General features: G+C 44.7%; 1 protein-coding gene across 2 annotated transcripts in view; it reads right to left on the minus strand.

The window, feature by feature from the left end:
* The window catches only part of GEMIN5 (gem nuclear organelle associated protein 5), a 330,369-nt gene that overhangs the window by 110,818 nt on the left and 205,646 nt on the right, over positions 1-13,905 (minus strand). The window lies entirely within an intron of this gene.

Consider the following 13,905-nt stretch of genomic DNA (forward strand, 5'->3'; position numbering starts at 1 on the left):
TAGAATTGAAACTATCTGTTGCGATAGCTAGGAACTTTTTAATTCAGGACTGGAGGTGAGGATTAGGCTGGTTTAAAGCTTGCCCACCATTAACAAAGCCATATTTTGAACCAGTTTAAAATAAAAGGTCTTGAATGTGGAGTCCGAAGACCAGTCAGCTGCAATGAGGATATCCTCCAAGCACAGGCGATACTGAAAAGGCTTTGGATGCCATTACTCCCCTCACTGAGTATGGTAAAAAAAAAATAGAAATGTTAATACCAGTTTCACTCATGACCCATTTGACCCATCTAGCGATCGTAGGAGATGAAACAGCTCTATGGATTTTTGTCAGGGCGATGAGCAGCTGCTCTTTCCCATGCGGGCAGAGTTCATCTGTAATACTTTCATACATTTTAATCATGCATAATTTCGGAGTACCCAGGAATTCCGGGTAAGGGATTATTTTGGAATTACATTTTGTACTTCTATAGATATGAAAGGTCACTCCCTCCACGGTGAACACTCTACCTGTTATATTTAGTGATCTGACGTCTGACACTCTACGACAAGAACTGAAACAGCAGGGTTGCCAGCTTCGCCAACATTTGCTTCCTGGCTAAGTATTTATTAGAAAGCCAGGATAAAAATAAACGCAAAACCTTATTAACATCCCATAAGGAAGAAAAACAGGCTCGAGGGGGAAAGTATAACCTGTGCCTGTCAACAACTTACAAACTATAGAATGTTCCCCTACTGAATGTTCTTCCACTGGAAAGTGGCCTGCCGAGATGGCAGAAGGAAGGTATTGACAGATCTGTAGGCCAGTCCCTCAGAAGACATGAATGCTAGAAAGATAATTATATAACAACTCCTATTCCCATGGGATCCAACTGCTGTTGGAGGCACCAATACATCCAGCGATTCCAACAATATTTTCTATTCGTCCCCTCTGACCAAGTCTTGGCCAGAAGCATGGCAGCCTCCTGAAATTCCCGGGAATTTCCATCTTTCCCGCTAATCCTCCAGGCAACGAGCTTGAGAGACCCTTTCTCTGTCAGGAGATGAGGGTTCCCTGAAGGACTGCAAAGGAGATCTGGGAGAAGGGGTAGACGGATTGGAAAATCCCAGGAAAGTTCCATCGAAACTGGAAACCAGGCTTGAAATTTCGAAATCTGCGTCACCATCACGAGGTCTGCTTTCTGTCTCTGGAAGTGTGTGAATGCTCTTATGATTACGGTGAAGGGGGAGAAACGCGTAACCCCGATCTTGTGACTAATCTTGGAGAAACACATCCGTCGCCCACGGATTCGGTCTCCAACTGCAATACCTGTCCAGTTGATCTAATGTGGAGGTGAAGAGATCTATGGTGAAAGGTCCCCATCGATCTCGAATTGCTTGAAAAACTCCTTCCTGGAGTTTCCCCATACTCGCATCATGTCAATTACGCGAATGCCAATCCGCCACTTGATTAGACCTCCCCCGTCGATGTTCCACTAGCACTGAAATCCCATTGTCGAGGGAATAACCCCAGAGAGATTTCACCAGTTCGGATAGGGCCTTTGAGCAGGTGCTCATCAAGATGGTTGATGTAGCGGACCACCGCAACATTGCCCATCTTCAGAAGGACGCAACATTGAGACCTGTTCTGCGTCCAGCATTTCACTGCCAAGGAACCCGCCATCAACTCCAGGTAGCTGATGTGGAAAGAATGTTGATCGGAAGACCAGTCTCCTCCTGTGGTAAATTCCCCACAATGCGCTCCCCATCCGGAAGCACTGGCATCGGATTCTATAACTAGATCCGGTTGAGAGCCAAAAATGGCACAACCGTTCCATGCGTCCATATGGGAGATCCACCACTGCACTTCCTCTTGGGCCTCCGCTGAGAGGGGAATTACCTGGGAGTATGTGAGACCCTGCTGTAGGTGAGATATTTTCAAGCGTTGCAAGGCTCGGTAGTGAAGGGGCCCCGGAAAAATGGCTTGAACAGAGGAAGATGGAAGGCCCACAATGCGGGCCAGGTGGCAAAGGGAGATTGTATCCTTTGTTAGGGTCCGCTTGAGTTTGTGTCAGATCCTCGACAATTTCCGAGATGGAAGACTCAGGGTCGCTTTGACTGAATCCACTATGAAGCCCAAGAATTGGAGGGTATGGGAGGGAGATAGAGCAGATTTTGATTTGTTGATGACAAAGCCAAGAGATTCCAGAAGATGAATGGTTGATCGGAGATGAAGGGATAGACGCTGTGGACATTTGTCTATTATGAGGAGATTGTCCAGGTATATGTTTAGTTTGAAACATCTGGATCTGAAAAGCTCCACTACCGGCTTTAAGAGCTTGGTGATGGACCAAGGGGCCGAAGAAAGTCTGAAGGGGAGAAAGATTAACTCAAATGTCTGTGTTCTCCACTGAAACTGAAAGAAGAAACAATGTGGTTGGGGGAGGGTGAGGGGAAGAGAAGATGGGAACCGTTACATAGGCGTCTTTCAGGTTGAGATGTAACAACCAATCATTCACCTGAAAGGAATGCTGCAAAAGATGGATACCCTCCATTTTGAAGTGATGGAAGACTACCCATTCGTTGAATTCCCTCAGGTTGATAACAGGGCAGTGACCCCGTCCCTCTTTTCTACCAGGAAAAGATTGCTGAGGAATCCTGAAGGATGAAGATGAGCGTGGGATATGGCCCTTTTGTTCAGGAGTTGGCTGATTTGTGCATCTACTAGTTCCATCTGGGCCAGGTAAAACCTTAAGGGTTGAGGGCTCTGGGTTTGAACGGGGGAGCCATAGAACTCTATATGGAACCCTCTCAGTCTGCAGGACCCAACCGTCTGACGTAAGTTTTTCCCAATTGTTAGAGAAGCGTGCTAACCTGCCACCCAGGAGACATCCCGAGGAGGGAAGAACACTCATCTTGAGTTGATTTGAAGAAGGTGTTGCCTCTGCTGGCACCCTCTTGATCCATGTTGTCTGGGATATCATCAACTTGGGTAAAAGTTGCTGAAACAGGATGCATCTTGCCATTGCCCTCGTCTGCTATCAGCTCCTCTGGAGGCATTCTGGCTAGGAAGGCCGGTCGAGCTCCCCCCTCCGTGACAAGCATAGGCAAAAACACAAGGAGTGAAAATCTTTCTGATGGAGGTTTGGGCCTTATCTAGTGAGGTAAAGATGTTCATGAATTTCCCTAACTCGTGGATGAAGCGTTCCCCAAAGAGACCTCCTTGGACTACCGGGCCTGCCTCCAATGTCACCAGTTCCCCTAATTTGGGGTCCACATTAATGAGTAGGGATCTGCATCTTTCGGTGGATAGGGCACAATTTGCCTTGCCCAAGAAAATGATGGCAGATTGGACCTATCCTGACAACGCCTCAGGGGAGATAAAACAACCCATAGGACCAAGCGTCCTCATCCATGTCAAGTATCTTCACCACCAGACCTACCACATCTAATAGTTTGTCTTGGCAGGATCGCCAGGATCAATCAGTACCCTTTTTGGGGTCTTTCACGAACTTTGCCAATAAAGTGGCCATTCTGGCATCAATCTCAGACGTAAGCTCCACTTTGCCTTGCGGTGAGGGGTGCGGGCACTCTGCTTTAAGGCGATTCTGTACCTCCTTGTCATGTGGTTTGTGGAGGCACCCTACCATGTAGGAACCCTACTTTAGGAGATGGAACCCATTTAGCTGAATGCAGATAGATTAGGTCCTCCAGGTCCAGAATATCAGAATCCCAGGGGAGAATTAACTTCTTTTTTATTACTCTCTGTTTTATTTGCCTCCTGCAGTGGATCAGAGGAGCCTGGAGGGTGTCAGGGTCTAGTTGGCTCACTGGCCCCATCTGAGGTGTGTGGGGAGTCATCCCTATCAACAGGACCTGGGTGAGGAGGGGAAGGTCCTCTGAAGGGCCTGGTAGGGGGTGTATGGGTTGTGGGTGGGGAGTCCATAAATGCCTTCTTTAGGCTTCTAGGTCAACTCCATCTTACCCTGTGCGCTCCCGTTTAGATTCCAGGTTTTGAGGTAATTGCCCTGGAGGTAAAAGGCCCAGGGAAGGATGGCCTTCCCTCAAACCGAGGGGTTGTGGGCATTGGGATGCCATTTGGTTTATTTTCCTCTCCAGGTGGCAACCAGTTGTGTCACCACCTTAAAAATGGAAGCGTCCATGATATGACAGAACTTATCATCAATGGAGAGGTAAGAAACGTCCACCTCCTCTGAGTGGTCCCCAAAATCTCAGCCGTCATCCATATTAGGTCTAAGGAAAGGCAGGAGTGCAAGCCAAAATGGAGCATTAGGTCAAAGAGGGCAATGCAAACTAGGGTGTACCCAGGAGTAAGGCGCTGCTAAGGGCAACAGAAAAACTAGCTAGGATGTAATTTACCACCCTAATTGTTCAAGAAGGGTAGTGCTGTTGTTACAACCTGGGCCGCGTCCTGTCTTGAGTTTGGGCTCATTAGAACAAGGCTTTACTTGCCCGCGTGGGTCTCAGGCTCCAGGCAGGCTTTATGTAGGCTATTTATTTGTAAATGACAGTTCCCACCAAGCGTCAACACTAAAGTCTACTGCCAGAGAACTTCCCTGTAACAGAATTGGCTGTGCATGTGCCAGTTTCACTGAGGCGATTTTAAATTGATGCACGTCAGCTGCCGGGGGGTTTTACGCATAGAGCACGGAAGGTGAGGAATGTCAAGAATGAGCAGGGCCCTCTGGCGGTCGAAAGCTGGGAGCGATGTGAAAAGCAGAGTGGCCGCGAAGGAGCAATGTTGTTCCCGCGGCCGCAGCGTAGGTACCTTAAAGCGGGAAAAAGTACACAAGCCTGTAAACCAAATATTAGACATGTTTGTAGAAAACATGAAAGACGTAACAAACGGTGGTTGTATTGAGGTACAGTAATTGTATGATACTTTACTTTAAAGAAAAACATAGAAATTCACTGGGGGGAAAAAAACAATGGTTACAGGGATGTTATAGTTAGGTTCAAGTTTTATGCACACAAATCCATAGTTATACTTATCTGAAGAAACTACAACTCATGCATAAAATACATTTAGGCTACGAGTTACAGTCTCTTAACATAAGTATAACTATAACTGCGAATTTCTATGGTTTTATAAACCTAGCTATAATGTCCCTCCTGTAACCTTCTTTTCTTTTTTTTTTTAGCAAATTATTGAGAGAGGGTGTGTGTGTGTGTTTTTTTTTTTTTTTTTGCCAGTTGGCAGTTGCCATTTGGTAGTTATACTTAGGATCATGTTTCCATGGTAAATGCCTTTTTTGTGTTGCTAAAAACTTTAGCACCATTTGACAATTCTCCAAGAAACTTTCCAGCAAAGTGCTACTTTGTGACTAGTTTCCACATGGAAAGTTTTGGGGTGATCCATGAAGTGGGATGACAAGCAAAAAAAGGGAGATCCCAAAAATGTTTTCCTCATTTATTTTTCCATAGGAACTTTGGACCCATCTATACCCCAAACTGCTGAACAGATTTACACCAAAGTTAGCAGAAAGCTAGATATTGGTCCAGAAAGAGAGCTTTTTGTGATTTGGTATAAATCCTTTCAGTAATTTGTGAACAATTAATACTTTGTATATTTCATGCAGCAGAGGATCCGCAGAGCCGACAGATCTCTTGATGAGATCAGATTGACTGCCACCACATGTACCAGGAATTGGTGGCAGCTATCTGGACTCCTGAGTCCTTTATAAAAAAAAAACAAAAACAAACAAAAAAAAAAACAACGATGTTTTTTTTTTTTTTTTTTTTACATGGGGCCAAGTTAAGGATAAACTATTCTAAACCCCTAGTCCTGGTGGTAGGGTCCCAGAAGATTTGTTTTGAAAATTTTGCAACGAATTAACAGAGTATCCGCTGCAAAATTATACCTCCTCCGCGGTGGGCCAGGGTTTGAGGCAGTGGGGGTACTGCTGAGAGTACTTAATTGGAGGACGCGTGGCCCCCTGTTTTTAAGAAGGCCCCAGGAGCTGAAAAAGTCCCATTGAACCCTACCCCATTAATGGCCACCCTCCCACAGCCTAATTAGGCCCTGTGGACCCTGTCCCTTGGGGCCGAAATGCAAACAAAAGGTGAAGGGAGCTGCATGTCACCCCCAACCACCCCCAATCCCAGTCTTAAAAAGGTCCCGGGGACCCCATCCCGCAGGGTTGACCCATTAAGTAAAAGGGAAGGGGACCACAAATCCCCCCCCCCCCACCTGTACGAGCCTTTAAAGGCCCTGGGACTCCAGTCCCAGGTAACCCACCCCCAGGACACAGTGGTTTTCCTGTCTGCAATACCGCAGCCCTGTGGCTGACCCCTGCTCCACACCCAAAGGTGTGGTGTGGTTGCCTGCTTACAGGGGGTTGGAAGCAGGGTCCGGTTATAGGCCGGGCCCTGAGACAACCCTTCACTGTGCACAGCTTGCAGGTGGTTGGCATTAAGTAGGGTAACAAAACATTACTTTATAAATAAAAAATAAAAAAAACAACCCTAGAGATTCAGTGAAAGAAAAACACAGGTTAAAGTAATGGGATAGTTAGGTGAAACGTTCAGTAACAATGTAATGTTTTAACTGCTAAAAAAATACAGAAATTAACCTGTTATAGTTATCTCAAGTAACTATATCTCGTGACCTAGCTTAACTATAACTTGCGCCCTCGCCATGCACTGCTAATTACTTGACATTACATCATTACATCAGTAATTACATCTTCTATGACATCATTGATAAGATCCTTGCAACATTTGATATTAATTTATGATGAGAAAACTGTGTATGGTGGAATATATATATAAATAAATAAATATATATATATATATATATATATATATATATATATATATATATATATATATATATCTGATGTCACTTACCCAGTGTACATCTGTTCGTGGCATGTTGCGCAGCAGATTCACATGCTGTGCACTGTTCCTGTCATCTAGTGTTGGGCTCGGAGTGCTACAAGTTGTTTTTCTTCGAAGAAGTCTTTTCGAGTCACGGGACCGAGTGACTCCTCCCTTTCGGCTTCACTGTGCATGGGCGTCGACTCCATCTTAGATTGTTTTCCCCGCAGAGGGTGAGGTAGGAGTTGTTAAAGTAAGGATACTAGAGGTGCCCATGCAATGGAGTAAATGTGTATGTACATAGAGTATTAAAGTCAAGATTATTTACATACAGGGAGTGCAGAATTATTAGGCAAATGAGTATTTTGACCACATCATCCTCTTTATGCATGTTGTCTTACTCCAAGCTGTATAGGCTCGAAAGCCTACTACCAATTAAGCATATTAGGTGATGTGCATCTCTGTAATGAGAAGGGGTGTGGTCTAATGACATCAACACCCTATATCAGGTGTGCATAATTATTAGGCAACTTCCTTTCCTTTGGCAAAATGGGTCAAAAGAAGGACTTGACAGGCTCAGAAAAGTCAAAAATAGTGAGATATCTTGCAGAGGGATGCAGCACTCTTAAAATTGCAAAGCTTCTGAAGCGTGATCATCGAACAATCAAGCGTTTCATTCAAAATAGTCAACAGGGTCGCAAGAAGCGTGTGGAAAAACCAAGGCGCAAAATAACTGCCCATGAACTGAGAAAAGTCAAGCGTGCAGCTGCCACAATGCCACTTGTCACCAGTTTGGCCATATTTCAGAGCTGCAACATCACTGGAGTGCCCAAAAGCACAAGGTGTGCAATACTCAGAGACATGGCCAAGGTAAGAAAGGCTGAAAGACGACCACCACTGAACAAGACACACAAGCTGAAACGTCAAGACTGGGCCAAGAAATATCTCAAGACTGATTTTTCTAAGGTTTTATGGACTGATGAAATGAGAGTGAGTCTTGATGGGCCAGATGGATGGGCCCGTGGCTGGATTGGTAAAGGGCAGAGAGCTCCAGTCCGACTCAGACGCCAGCAAGGTGGAGGTGGAGTAGTGGTTTGGGCTGGTATCATCAAAGATGAGCTTGTGGGGCCTTTTCGGGTTGAGGATGGAGTCAAGCTCAACTCCCAGTCCTACTGCCAGTTCCTGGAAGACACCTTCTTCAAGCAGTGGTACAGGAAGAAGTCTGCATCCTTCAAGAAAAACATGATTTTCATGCAGGACAATGCTCCATCACACGCGTCCAAGTACTCCACAGCGTGGCTGGCAAGAAAGGGTATAAAAGAAGGAAATCTAATGACATGGCCTCCTTGTTCACCTGATCTGAACCCCATTGAGGACCTGTGGTCCATCATCAAATGTGAGATTTACAAGGAGGGAAAACAGTACACCTCTCTGAACAGTGTCTGGGAGGCTGTGGTTGCTGCTGCACGCAATGTTGATGGTGAACAGATCAAAACACTGACAGAATCCATGGATGGCAGGCTTTTGAGTGTCCTTGCAAAGAAAGGTGGCTATATTGGTCACTGATTTGTTTTTGTTTTGTTTTTGAATGTCAGAAATGTATATTTGTGAATGTTGAGATGTTATATTGGTTTCACTGGTAATAATAAATAATTGAAATGGGTATATATTTTTTTTTGTTAAGTTGCCTAATAATTATGCACAGTAATAGTCACCTGCACACACAGATATCCCCCTAACATAGCTAAAACTAAAAACAAACTAAAAACTACTTCCAAAAATATTCAGCTTTGATATTAATGAGTTTTTTGGGTTCATTGAGAACATGGTTGTTGTTCAATAATAAAATTAATCCTCAAAAATACAACTTGCCTAATAATTCTGCACTCCCTGTATATACAATTTCAATTCAACTAAAACGGCTACAGGCTCCCGGGGAGGTGGGAGGGCGCATGTAAATCCGCAGCGCAACATGCCACGGACAGATGTACACTGGGTAAGTGACATTTTCCATTCAATGGCATGTGTAGCTGCAGATACACATGCTGTGCCTAGACTACAAAGCAGTAATCTCCCCAAGAAGCAGTGGTCAGCCTGTAGGAGTTGAAGTTGTCTGAAATAATGTTCTTAGTACAGCCTGTCCTACTGTGGCTTGTTGTGCTGCTAACACATCTACACAGTAATGCTTAGTAAATGTATGAGGCGTAGACCAAGTGGCTGCCTTACAAATTTCTGTCATTGGTATATTACCAAGAAAAGCCATTGTGGCGCCTTTCTTTCTAGTGGAGTGTGCCCTTGGAGTAATGGGTAATTCTCTTTTAGCTTTTAGGTAACAGGTTTGTATGTATTTGACAATCCATCTGGCAATGCCCTGTTTGGATATGGGGTTACCTGCATGTGGTTTTTGGAAAGCTACGAACAATTGTTTTGTTTTTTGAAATTGTTTTGTTCTGTCAATGTAATACATTAGTGCTCTTTTTATGTCTAACGTATGTAATGCCCTTTCTGCTACTGAGTCTGGCTGTGGGAAGAAGACTGGGAGTTCTAACGTTTGATTTAGATGAAACTGTGATGTGACTTTTGGTAAGAATTGTGGATTTGTACGGAGAACCACCTTATGTTTATGTATTTGTATAAAGGGTTCTTGAATAGTAAACGCCTGTATTTCGCTAACTCTTCTAAGTGAAGTGATGGCTATTAGAAAGGCTACTTTCCAAGTTAAAAATTGGATTTGACAAGAATGCATGGGTTCAAATGGTGGGCCCATGAGACGTGTTAACACAATATTAAGATTCCACGAAGGCACTGGTGGTCTCCTTGGGGGTATGATTCTTTTGAGTCCTTCCATAAAGGCTTTTATAACTGGGATTCTAAAAAGCGTTTGGTATGTTTAATCTGCAGGTAAGCAGATATTGCAGTGAGATGTATTTTAATGGAAGAGAAGGCTAGATTGGACTTTTGTAAGTGTAGTAAATAACTTACAATGTTTTGTGTGGAGGCATCTAGTGGCGTAATCGGATTAGTCTGGCAGTAACAAACAAATCTTTTCCATTTGTTAGCGTAACAGTGCCTGGTTGTGGGTTTTCTTGCTTGTTTAATGACCTCCATACATTCTTTAGAAAGGTTTAGATATTCAAATTCTAGGATTTCAGGAGCCAGATTGCTAGGTTGAAGAACGATGCTGGATTCGGGTGTCTGATCTGTTGATTGTGTTGTGTTAACAGATCTCGTCTGTTTGGTAGTTTGATGTGGGGTACCACAGATAGGTCCAACAGTGTAGTGTACCACGGTTGGCGAGCCCACGTTGGTTCTATAAGTATTAGTTTGAGTTTGTTTTGACTCAGGTTGTTGACCAGATAAGGAATGAGCGGGAGAGGAGGAAAAGCGTAAGCAAATATCCCTGACCAGCTGATCCATAGAGCATTGCCCTTGGACTGAGGGTGTGGGTACCTGGACGCGAAGTTTTGGCATTTTGCGTTTTCTTTTGTTGCAAATAGATCTATGGTTGGTGTCCCCCAGCGGTAGAAGTGGTCTTGTAGAATCTGGGGATGTATTTCCCATTCGTGAGTTTGCTGTTGATCTTGACTGAGATTGTTGGCCAACTGATTTTGAATGCCTGGTATGTATTGTGCTATCAGGCGAATGTTGTTGTGAATTGCCCAATGCCAAATTTTTTGTGCTAAGAGACACAGCTGTGACGAGTGTCCCCCCCCCGTTTGTTTAGATAATACATTGTTGTCATATTGTCTGTTTTGACAAGAATGTCTTTGTGGGCTAGAAGTAGCTGAAAAGCTTTTAAGGCTAGAAATACCGCTAGCAGTTCCAAGTGCTTTATGTGAAGTAGTTTTTGTTGATTGTTCCATTGACCTTGTATGCTATGATTGTTGAGGTGTGCTCCCCACCCAATCATGGAAGCGTCTGTTGTGATAATGACGTGAGGCACTGGGTCTTGAAAAGGCCGCCCTTTGTTTAAATTTACAGGGTTCCACCATTGAAGCGAAGAGTGTGTTTGGCAGTCTATCAACACTAGATCTTGGAGTTGACCCTGTGCCTACGTCCATTGTTTTGCTAGGCACTGCTGTAAGGACTGCATGTGTAGTCTTGCGTTTGGGACAATAGCTATGCATGAGGACGTCATGCCTAGTAGTTTCATCACAAACCTTACTGTGTATTGTTGGTTTGGTTGCATGCTTGATCTTACATTTTGGAACGACTGAACTCTTTGTGGACTTGGAGAGGCAATTTCTTTTTGTGTGTTGAGTGTTGCTCCCAAGAAGTGTTGTATTTGGGATGGTTGTAGATGTGATTTTTGGCAATTTATAGAAAACCCTAGTTTGTGCAGAGTATCTATGACGTATCACGTTTGAAATTGACATTGTTGCTGAGTGTTGCCTTTTATTAGCAAATCGTCCAAATATGGGAATACGTGCATGTGCTGTCTCCTTATATGAGCTGCTACTACGGCTAGGCATTTTGTAAATACTCTGGGGGCCGTTGTTATTCCGAATGGTAGCACTTTGAATTGATAATGTTTGCATTGTATTAGAAACCTGAGGTATTTCCTGTGAGATGGATGGATGGGTATGTGGAAATACGCATTCTTGAGATCCAGTGTTGTCATGTATTCCCCTTTTTTTAGTAAGGGAACTACGTCCTGAAGTGTTACCATGTGGAAATAATCTGATTCGATTAAGAGAGTCAGGGCCAGATGTAGCAAAGGGTTTTTCCCATTCTGTGTCAATGGGAAAATGTGTTTGTACATATGGCCCTCAGTGTTCTGAGATCTAAGATAGGCCTTAATGTTTTGTCCTTTTTTGGAATAAGGAAATACAGGGAGTAAACGCCTGTTCCCTTCTGGTTATAGGGTACTAGCTCTATGGCTTGTTTTTGTAGCAGTGCTTGGACCTCTATATGTAATAGGTCTAAGTGTTGTGGAGACAATCTGTGTGGTTTTGGTGGAACATCTGGAGGGGATGTTGTGAATTCTATTCAATAACCATGTTGGATAATTGATAGGACCCACGTGTCTATGGTAATGTGTGTCCAGTTGTGGCAGTATTTGGTTAGCCTCCCCCCCACTGGGGACAAGTGTTGGGGTAATGTGACATTGAAGTCACTATTTGTTAGGGCTTGGTTTGTCGGGCTGGAATTTCCCTCTTCCTCTTGGGAATTGTCCTCTATAGGAACCACAAAACCCCCCTCTTTGGTATTGTGACTGGTAGGTGGATTTTGTTTGGGAGGTGGATAGTTCAGATGTCTGTTGTCGAAACACCCCTCTAAACTGTGGTTTCCTAAAAGTGCCTCTGTATTGTGGGGAGTAGAGCGCGCTCATGGCTTTGGCCGTGTCTGTGTCTTTTTTCATCTTCTCGATGGCGGTATCGACTTCCGGCCCAAACAACTGATGTTGGTTAAACGGCATATTTAGTACTGCTTGTTGTATTTCTGGTTTGAATCCAGAACTTTGCAGCCATGCATGCGTTAGAATCGTTACAGCCGTGTTGACAGTCCGTGCTGCTGAATCTGCAGAGTCTAATGCAGACCGTATTTGATATGGCCTGTCCCGCTTCAACTACTTGTTGGGCACGTTTTTGGTGTTCCTTGGGCAAATGCTGGATGATGTCTTGCATTTCGTCCCAGTAAGCCCTGTCGTACCGTGCAAGTAGGGCTTGCGAATTTGCAATTTGCCATTGATTGGCTGCTTGTGATGCCACTCTCTTGCCCGCTGCGTCGAACTTTCGACTCTCTTTATCAGGTGGTGGGGCATCCCCTGATGATTGTGAGTTTTCCCTTTTTCTTGCAGCCCCCACAACCACTGAGTCCGGAGTGAGCTGTTGCGTTATAAACACTGGGTCTGACGGGTGTGGTTTATATTTCTTTTCGACCCTCGACGTGATAGCTCTCCCCTTTACAGGCTCTTGGAAGTCCTGTTGTGCGTGCTTGAGCATGCCCGGTAGCATTGGCAGGCTTTGATAGGATGCATGAGTAGATGCCAGAGTGTTGAAAAGGAAGTCATCCTCTACTGGTTCAGAGTGCATTGTTACGTTGTGGAACGTAGCTGCCCTGGCTAGTACTTGCGTATATGCTGTACTGTCCTCTGGTGGTGAAGGCTTGGTTGGATAACACTCTGGGCTGTTGTCCGATATAGGTGGATCGTATAGACCCCAGGCATCAGCATCATCTTGGGTCATCCCAGTATGTGTGGGTGACTGAGTTATCGGTGTACCCACTGGTGACAAGTGTGGTGAATGCAGTGGGGATGGTTGTGGTGAGACCCGTGGTGGTGGTGACTTGTCTCTAACCACTTTGGCTTTCGGTTGCATTTCTGATTCTTGAAAGGCTAGTTTCCTTTTAGATTTGAGTGGAGGGATGGTCTGTATCTTCCCTGTATCCTTCTGGATTTGTAACCTTTGTTGCGTTTGGTCAGGTTCTTCTACATCCAGATCTTGCTCAAATCTGTGCCTTTCTTTGAGCTGCATCGAAAGCCCTTGCTCCTCAGTGTATGATGAACGTTTTGGCTCCGAAGCCGTTTTTTTTGGTACCGAAATTCCTAATGTTTTTGTCTTTTTCGGTTCCGAGGAGCTTTTTCGAGGCTTGCTTGACTTGACAACTCGATCCCGAAATTTTTCGGTGCCGGAATCTCGACCGGAGTCGGAAGTCTTCGGCAAATCTTTGCCCTTTTTCGATGCCGATGTTATTCGGTCACCTTCCTTTCTGTGGGTTGAGCCATGGCCTGCTGGCGGTGGCGTCCCCGTGGCCTTGAATTTTTTGGTGTGACCGTGGGTTTGGGACGGGGCAGGTTTACTCACAGTTTGTTGCACCGTTAAGGGTCGTTCACCTTCGGATTCATCCGAGTCGGTTTCTTAGATGGAAATTCTTTTTTCCTCCTCAACGTCGAGATCTTGTTTCGGCTTCGATGCGATTTGTAGTCTTCTTGCGCATCGATCTCTCAAGGTTTTCTTCGATCGAAACGCTCAGCAAGCTTCACAAGAATCCTCTCTGTGTTCGGGCGACAAACACAGGTTACAGACCCGGTGCTGGTCTGTATAAGGATACTTGGCGTGACACTTAGGACAGAAACGGAAGGGG

This window comes from Pleurodeles waltl, chromosome 7 (assembly GCF_031143425.1).
Source record: "Pleurodeles waltl isolate 20211129_DDA chromosome 7, aPleWal1.hap1.20221129, whole genome shotgun sequence".
NCBI lineage: Eukaryota > Metazoa > Chordata > Amphibia > Caudata > Salamandridae > Pleurodeles > Pleurodeles waltl.